The sequence below is a fragment of the Euprymna scolopes genome, chromosome 43, assembly GCF_053919585.1.
Source record: "Euprymna scolopes isolate OS-2025 chromosome 43, ASM5391958v1, whole genome shotgun sequence".
NCBI lineage: Eukaryota > Metazoa > Mollusca > Cephalopoda > Sepiida > Sepiolidae > Euprymna > Euprymna scolopes.
The window spans coordinates 44,421,604-44,431,603 of NC_136524.1; the positions used below are offsets into that span (position 1 = coordinate 44,421,604).

Sequence of the window (10,000 nt, forward strand, 5' to 3'; positions counted from 1 at the left end):
TTAATTTATTTTCTACTGATTTCGTGGAAGGTTAAATTTCTATAACTTTTTTATTTGATTAAAAGAAAAGTAGATTAATATATATATATTTCTTTTTCTTTTTTTTTTAATTTGAAAGAATACATTATTTAACGACTAATAAATTGATGACTGAAAAAATACTAGAGTCTGTCAATGAAGATGAGGAAAGATAACGTGCAAATATTTTTTATTTATTATCGGGAATAATTGATTAAATTAAATTTAACAAAAAAAAATAAAAATTGAGCATGCATGGAAGCAAAGTGTGTGGGTGGAAAAGCCGGCTTTCTTTGTAGTAAAGATGTAATTTTAGAAAATGAACATGTTTTTATTATTTTAAAGAACAAAGAAAGAAGTGATGCCGAGTGTCATATGACTTGCGTTTCTCTATTGCCCTCCTCTCTCTCTCTCTCTCTTCGTCTCTCTCTCCTACCCTCTCTCTCTCCCTCTCTCTCTCAATCTCTACTTTTAGAATAATAATCTCTTTTACAATATCTATCGCATCTGTTGTGTCCCAGCATCCATCATCCGATATTTCCGGGATTGGATACAAACAAACAAACAAACAAACAAATAAATAGATAAACAAATAGATAATTGAACTGAATAAATTAGACGCAAATAAACGGTTGCAATTTTATCTATTTCTTTATTTTTGCTGTTAATCAGCCGGTTCGCGTTTACTCGCGGCATTGATAATGATGATGATGATGATGATGATGATGCTGGTAGCACTGGTAATGACGATGCGTTTAAATAACCAGACTCTCTCGCAGACACCGGACCAACCTGATCATTCTTCGTTGTCACATTTTTTTTTTTTTTTTTTTGCACAACAGGCACGACACGAATTGCAACATTCTTCTGCTGCTCTTTTTCGGAAGCGTCTGTTAATGTTCTGATGCAGTTCAGTTCATCTTGGTCAGTGAAGGAGAAATTCTTCTGGACTGATATAATTTAAATTTAATGCCCTAATCCAGAGTGCCCGTTTTTCAGGAGAAAATACCCCCCCCCCCCCAAAAAAAAAACGGCTTTAACTTCTTCATAAAAACTTAAGTAGCCTTCGTTACCTCGGTGCTGTCTGTTCTGTTTAATGTATTTTATTTATTTGCTTTCCCAGGAAAGCAAATTAGACACAAGGTAGTTTTTAATGTGTGTGTGTGTGGGGGGGGGCATCCCCTCCCCCCAAAAGGGGGGCACTCTAGCAGTTTCGAAATAAATAGTAATTGTCTCAGTATGAAGAGTCTCCCCTACATTGACCAAGGACGAATTACAGAACAGATACTACCCGACCGGAAGTGTACTAATAACGTTTAGTTCTCCCCCCCCACTGCAACAACTTAGTCGGAAAGTGGGATTGAGAAATCAGCACCCCTCTGAAGAGGAGAAGGAGGGGCAGACTTGAAAATAGTGACTAGGCAGTCCCATCAGCATTCCCCGGTGAGGGCGCCTCAGGCGATTAGCAATAAACCAACTCCTCAAGGAGAGAAGGTAAAGCATGGGAGGATGAACCTTCTAGAACTGCAGAGAACTAAACTTCCACCGCAAAATCAAGAGGGACCAGATCATTATTGTTGATTTTGGGGTCCAGGATAAAAATTATTGAATTTTCTAGCTCACACGCCTCTATTCCAAATTCATAGCCGTGGACCAGACCACCATCAGTGGCCTGTTTCTCTCGCACCAAAGGGTCATAAACAATGTTTTAAGTTTAATTTAGACGGTTTCAAACCAATATAAATGATTGCACAATAAAAAATATTTAATTTGAAAAAAAAAAAAAAAAGAAATCAGTTTTTTTCTTTTATTCGAATTATTTATTTATTTATTTTTTTTTTTTAAGTAATAAATTAAAAATTCCATTCCTACTTGATATTTAATTTTCATTTTTAAAGATTATTCCAATCTTAATAAATTCTCATTATAAAATTTTCCCTGAAAAAGATTATGTGACTATTTTTGTTTTAATTATGAACGTTTGATGCAAGAGAGGCACTAGGCAGTCTATTGATGGCTACCCACGGCCACGAATTCAGACTGAGGGCGTGTGAGTGAGAAAATTCAATATTGTCATTTAAACTTGTGTTACGTCTACATACACAGTATGAGAGGGATATCGTCCCAGGCATTACCTCTTCCTTTCAGATAGGTTTATATTGACAACCACAAGAGGCATCCTCGTGCGGAGATGAAGGCAGAGGAGACTAAATATGTCTATTTTTATTTTAAGTTTAGGATGCTCCCTTAAGAGGGTGAGTGAATTTTCCTCATAAAAATCGATCTTGTCTCTAACGTTGCTCTCGTGGAAATTAGATATCAGGACATTTTACATTTTTATCCAGCCTCTTGCAACCCTGGGTCAGAGTGTAGTATATGTTCGGTCTGAGAAAATCATTCCTATGCCTTATCTCCTTCTTTTGAAGGATACTTACTTGTACTTGTTTCGGGCTATCACCGTTGATCGGTTGAGCCGGCCCCACCCCATTGCGTTAGTCGCATCTTGAATTGAGGCCAACCATGCCTGATGATTCGATGCTGCAGCAGCCATGAGCATAAGCGGTTCCAGCAACATAGACTGTAGAGGTGAGAACCCAAGATCAACTCAGTCTTGTTTGACCGTTTTGATCCAAATCTTTAGCTGTCCACCACAATATCTCTTCCAGCCTTGCAGCGGAGCCGGGTCAATGACCATCTTTTGAAGGGTAGGCACTTTCATTCGTAAGGGAATACCCACAAGACTTATACAAGTAATTATTTTTTCCTGATCCAGAGTGACCCTTTTGGATGGGTGGAGGTGGGGGGTAGCTAATACTTCCTCCTCGCACACACACATATATTAGAAATCGATCTTGTTTCTAATTCTGGGATAGGGGCACAGTGTAGTATCAGTTCAGTCTGAATAAGCCATTCTCCCAAGCATAACCTTTTCCTCCTTTCGAAGAGGAAGGTAATAGAACTTATTGCTTATCACCGGAGCTCTGCCATTCGTGAAAGAGACGGTACTATATGGTTACACAATCCAGAGTTTCCCTTTTGGAGAGGTAAATTTTCCCCACTTTAAAACAATCTTGTGCCTAACTAACCCACCACCACAACCAGAGGAGAAGGCAAAATACTAGGGACACAAAAATAGACCCTTTCCGACAGGATATGGTGAATGATATGAATATTTGCCAAAAATCTTTTATATTTCTGAGCTTTTGAGATGAAAATTGATAATTCTTATTATTTGGATTCTTCAGACTACTGTTCTCATCTTGAGTGTTATTTTCACAACGTTTCGGTCGATGTAACCTCTGACCTTCTTCAGGTGTATCTTTTGAGATAATGATTGATAATTCATATTATTTGGATTCTTCAGACTACTGTTCTCATCTTGAGTGTTATTTTCACAACATTTTGGTCAATGTAACCTTCGACCTTCTTCAGGTGTATCTTTTGAGATAATGATCGATAATTCTTATTATTTGGATTCTTCAGACTACTGTTCTAATCTTGAGTGTTATTTTCACAACATTTTGGTCAATGTAACCTCCGACCTTCTTCAGGTGTATCTTTTGAGATAATGATTGATAATTCATATTATTTGGATTCTTCAGACTACTGTTCTCATCTTGAGTGTTATTTTTACAACGTTTTGGTCGATGTAACCTCCGACCTTCTTCAGGTGTATCTTTTTAGATAATGATTGATAATTCATATTATTTGGATTCTTCAGACTACTGTTCTCATCTTGAGTGTTATTTTCACAACATTTTGGTCAATGTAACCTTCGACCTTCTTCAGGTGTATCTTTTGAGATAATGATCGATAATTCTTATTATTTGGATTCTTCAGACTACTGTTCTCATCTTGAGTGTTATTTTCACAACATTTTGGTCAATGTAACCTTCGACCTTCTTCAGGTGTATCTTTTGAGATAATGATCGATAATTCTTATTATTTGGATTCTTCAGACTACTGTTCTCATCTTGAGTGTTATTTTTACAACGTTTTGGTCGATGTAACCTCCGACCTTCTTCAGGTGTATCTTTTTAGATAATGATTGATAATTCATATTATTTGGATTCTTCAGACTACTGTTCTCATCTTGAGTGTTATTTTCACAACATTTTGGTCAATGTAACCTCCGACCTTCTTCAGGTGTATCTTTTGAGATAATGATTGATAATTCGTATTATTTGGATTCTTCAGACTACTGTTCTCATCTTGAGTGTTATTTTCACAACGTTTCGGTCGATGTAACCTCTGACCTTCTTCAGGTGTATCTTTTGAGATAATGATTGATAATTCATATTATTTGGATTCTTCAGACTACTGTTCTCATCTTGAGTGTTATTTTCACAACATTTTGGTCAATGTAACCTTCGACCTTCTTCAGGTGTATCTTTTGAGATAATGATCGATAATTCTTATTATTTGGATTCTTCAGACTACTGTTCTCATCTTGAGTGTTATTTTCACAACATTTTGGTCAATGTAACCTCCGACCTTCTTCAGGTGTATCTTTTGAGATAATGATTGATAATTCATATTATTTGGATTCTTCAGACTACTGTTCTCATCTTGAGTGTTATTTTCACAACATTTTGGTCAATGTAACCTCCGACCTTCTTCAGGTGTATCTTTTGAGATAATGATTGATAATTCGTATTATTTGGATTCTTCAGACTACTGTTCTCATCTTGAGTGTTATTTTCACAACATTTTGGTCAATGTAACCTTCGACCTTCTTCAGGTGTATCTTTTGAGATAATGATTGATAATTCGTATTATTTGGATTCTTCAGACTACTGTTCTCATCTTGAGTGTTATTTTCACAACATTTTGGTCAATGTAACCTCCGACCTTCTTCAGGTGTATCTTTTGAGATAATGATTGATAATTCGTATTATTTGGATTCTTCAGACTACTGTTCTCATCTTGAGTGTTATTTTCACAACATTTTGGTCAATGTAACCTCCGACCTTCTTCAGGTGTATCTTTTGAGATAATGATTGATAATTCATATTATTTGGATTCTTCAGACTACTGTTCTCATCTTGAGTGTTATTTTCACAACATTTTGGTCAATGTAACCTTCGACCTTCTTCAGGTGTATCTTTTGAGATAATGATCGATAATTCTTATTATTTGGATTCTTCAGACTACTGTTCTCATCTTGAGTGTTATTTTCACAACATTTTGGTCAATGTAACCTCCGACCTTCTTCAGGTGTATCTTTTGAGATAATGATTGATAATTCGTATTATTTGGATTCTTCAGACTACTGTTCTCATCTTGAGTGTTATTTTCACAACGTTTCGGTCGATGTAACCTCTGACCTTCTTCAGGTGTATCTTTTGAGATAATGATTGATAATTCATATTATTTGGATTCTTCAGACTACTGTTCTCATCTTGAGTGTTATTTTCACAACATTTTGGTCAATGTAACCTTCGACCTTCTTCAGGTGTATCTTTTGAGATAATGATTGATAATTCGTATTATTTGGATTCTTCAGACTACTGTTCTCATCTTGAGTGTTATTTTCACAACGTTTCGGTCGATGTAACCTCTGACCTTCTTCAGGTGTATCTTTTGAGATAATGATTGATAATTCATATTATTTGGATTCTTCAGACTACTGTTCTCATCTTGAGTGTTATTTTCACAACATTTTGGTCAATGTAACCTTCGACCTTCTTCAGGTGTATCTTTTTAGATAATGATTGATAATTCATATTATTTAGATTCTTCAGACTACTGTTCTCATCTTGAGTTTTATTTTCACAACGTTTCGGTCGATGTAACCTCTGACCTTCTTCAGGTGTATCTTTTGAGATAATGATCGATAATTCTTATTATTTGGATTCTTCAGACTACTGTTCTCATCTTGAGTGTTATTTTCACAACGTTTTGGTCGATGTAACCTTCGACCTTCTTCAGGTGTATCTTTTGAGATAATGATCGATAATTCTTATTATTTGGATTCTTCAGACTACTGTTCTCATCTTGAGTGTTATTTTCACAACGTTTCGGTCGATGTAACCTCTGACCTTCTTCAGGTGTATCTTTTGAGATAATGATCGATAATTCTTATTATTTGGATTCTTCAGACTACTGTTCTCATCTTGAGTGTTATTTTCACAACGTTTTGGTCGATGTAACCTCTGACCTTCTTCAGGTGTATCTTTTGAGATAATGATCGATAATTCTTATTATTTGGATTCTTCACACTACTGTTCTCATCTTGAGTGTTATTTTCACAACGTTTTGGTCGATGTAACCTCTGACCTTCTTCAGGTGTATCTTTTGAGATAATGATCGATAATTCTTATTATTTGGATTCTTCAGACTACTGTTCTCATCTTGAGTGTTATTTTCACAACGTTTTGGTCGATGTAACCTCTGACCTTCTTCAGGTGTATCTTTTGAGATAATGATTGATAATTCGTATTATTTGGATTGTTCACACTACTGTTCTCATCTTGAGTGTTATTTTCACAACATTTTGGTCAATGTAACCTTCGACTTTCTTCAGGTGTATCTTTTGAGATAATGATTCATAATTCGTATTATTTGGATTCTTCAGACTACTGTTCTCATCTTGAGTGTTATTTTCACAACGTTTTGGTCGATGTAACCTCTGACCTTCTTCAGGTGTATCTTTTGAGATAATGATTGATAATTCTTATTATTTGGATTCTTCAGACTACTGTTCTCATCTTGAGTGTTATTTTCACAACGTTTTGGTCGATGTAACCTCCGACCTTCTTCAGGTGTATCTTTTGAGATAATGATTGATAATTCGTATTATTTGGATTGTTCACACTACTGTTCTCATCTTGAGTGTTATTTTCACAACGTTTTGGTCGATGTAACCTCCGACCTTCTTCAGGTGTATCTTTTGAGATAATGATTGATAATTCGTATTATTTGGATTGTTCACACTACTGTTCTCATCTTGAGTGTTATTTTCACAACGTTTTGGTCAATGTAACCTTCGACTTTCTTCAGGTGTATCTTTTGAGATAATGATCGATAATTCTTATTATTTGGATTCTTCAGACTACTGTTCTCATCTTGAGTGTTATTTTCACAACATTTTGGTCAATGTAACCTTCGACCTTCTTCAGGTGTATCTTTTGAGATAATGATCGATAATTCGTATTATTTGGATTCTTCAGACTACTGTTCTCATCTTGAGTATTCATATTTACTTGCCTCCCTACGAGGCCAGAATTAGACACAAGGTAGGTTTTCAATGTAGGGGAAAATCCATCTCCCCAAAAAGGGGCACTCTGGATAGGAATAATAAAAAAAAAATAAAAAAATTGTCTCAGTAATAAAGGATTTCTCTTTCACTGACCGAGGATAGAAAAGGTGAAGTGTAGTATCAGAACAGATATTACACTGTGATCTTGTCCCGAAGGCCACACAAACAGTTCTCATCTTGAATATTTCTCATGGTTTCAGTCAATATAAACTCCAACCTTCTTCAGCTGTATCTTGTAAAATGTGGGAATCTTTCTGTTGAACTCGAAGGTTAGCTCAGAATTTGAAATGAGACTCTTCATTTAATCCATGGGGGGTAGCTTGCTCTCATTCCGTCAGACAGGTAGAAATCTTAAGTAATTCACAATTGTATATCGTTTTTTTTTTTTCGTGCTAAATATTAAACCTTCAACCTCCATAAGAGTGTCACTTACAACCGAATTTTACCTATAATTTATCTATACAGGGCGAAATGATAAGTGTGGCCCTAAAGAAAACATCAATTCAGGTAACTTGATTGATTATGACATCTATTCAATGTAGCCACCTTCAGCTTTAATCATCACCTTGATACATGTCTGGAACTGGAAGCATACCTTTTCCACAAGCACCGGTAGGAGCTCAGCAAATACTCAGCGGATGACGGTGATCAGGCTGGCTTTGATGTTGTGGCAGGTCTTGTTGGTGATGTTCATATCACCAAACAAAGTAGTCCAGCGGGTTCAGGTCGGTGGAAGAGTGTCGCTAATGAGAGAAGGGTACAAAGTCGTAGCATTCCTTCTGAAGCCAAGTCCGGATCTCTTTTGACTTGTGGGCTGACACCGAGTCCTACTGTAACACCCAGGGTCTGCCAGCAGCCACCTGATTGTACCAGAGGCTCATCACACTCTTCAGCACATCCAGGTACACTTTGGTGTTGACTTTCAAGCCGACTTCGAAGATGTGAGGTTGCACGATATGGCCCTCACTTGAAACCAAACCAAGCACGGTAACCGTGGCCTGAAACCTTGTTTGCATCTCCCTGGACACATCCCTGTTATTTGTAGCAACCAAGCGATGCATTTTGAGGGTGCTGGCAATGGTCCTGTTGTCATAACTTGGATCGGTACAGAGCATAAGTTGTACAGCAGCCCATCTCCCATCTCGCTCATTGAACATTGCGTCACTTTCAGACATGATAGAGGACTCCTATCGTTCTTGGGATTTGTACACAGCTGGCCAACTAGTAGATGGTCTGCAAAAAAAAAAAAAAAATGTTTTTTATCAAATGGAAAGAGTGGAATCACATCGTCTGTTCTAGGACAGAAATTTTAAAGTTCCACCCTGTATTCTATATTACTAAATTACTATGTATATAAGCTATATATATATATATATATATATATAGTAAAAAGTAATGATGAAACGATTTCAACATTTCCTTGATTCCGATACTGATTCCGATTCTTTTAAAGTCTCTAAATATGAGGCATATATATATATATATATATATATATATATATATATATATATATATAGATGTTATTTGTTTTTGTTTTTGCGATACATTTTGAATGAATTCAATTATTTATGGAAGTGCATTTTTACCTAAATGCAAGTTGGGAATAATTTTCCCTTTAAACAAACTCGCATTTAGGTAAAAATGCACTTTCGTAAATAATTGAATTCATTCAAAATGTATCGCAAAAACAAAACAAATAACATCTAAATAAATCATGATATATCCTAACAGTCGGCGAGATGGACCAGCGGGTAAAGAGGTCAGGCTCCTTACCGTGGTGTCCCGATTTCGAGTCTCGCTAGATTCAGCCACTCTGATGAGTCGTAGATGACGAAACATGTGTCAGTGGATAATTATTATATTTTAAAGATAAAGATAATATATGTGTATATATATATATATATATATATATATATATATATATGTGTGTGTGTGTATATGTAAACCTAGGTAATATATGCATATATTTTTGCAAACGGAATTAATGCATGTATGGTGGGGTATATAGATTTTGTTTTTGCTGGTAGTTTAAAATCAATAAATGTTTATTATTTTATTATTAGTATCAGCAATGGAAGATTTTGTTTTAAAATAAACAAACAAACAAACACATAAAAGAATCGTTTTTGGTATCAGAAAATAGACATTTTTTTTTTTAATTTCACTTCCGATACCAATACCCACAAAACTTACAATGTTTTTATTACCAATTGAGATTAATCGTCCCAACACTAGTATGCACTAATGAGATCGTACATCTAAAAACAAGAACAGGTTTATGGCTCCCAAAATTCATGCTAGAATTGCCCGCAAGTATCCATGGCGTAATGGATAAAGTGCTTGGTATATCAAGCAAATCATGACAAAGTCCGATTGTAGAATATACCTACTTCTCAACAAGGGGTGTGGTCATCCAGGCCAATGTCTCACAAGGTTTTGAATTCTGAGTTTGAATATTTTCTACTGATAGGCCTAAAGCAGGGCGAAACTTGAGTCTAGGACTTCTAGTGTGTAACTTTCATGGCTCGTGTGAACTGCAGCATTGTTTGATTATAGAAATAAATTATAAATCTATATAGAAGTGGCCTTGTCTGTTTGTGTGAGAAACGGTCTCTATGAAACTCCTCTGTCAATTATTGGTTTACAGACTTTAACCTTGATATATAAGGAATTTGAATTTGTGGAACAAATTCAAGTTAACAAATTATACATTTATAGGTT

General features: G+C 35.6%; 1 protein-coding gene across 1 annotated transcript in view; it reads left to right on the forward strand.

The window, feature by feature from the left end:
• LOC145268309 (uncharacterized) overlaps positions 1-10,000 on the forward strand; it is a 460,028-nt gene that overhangs the window by 1,045 nt on the left and 448,983 nt on the right. The gene's annotated exons all lie outside the window — the stretch shown is intronic.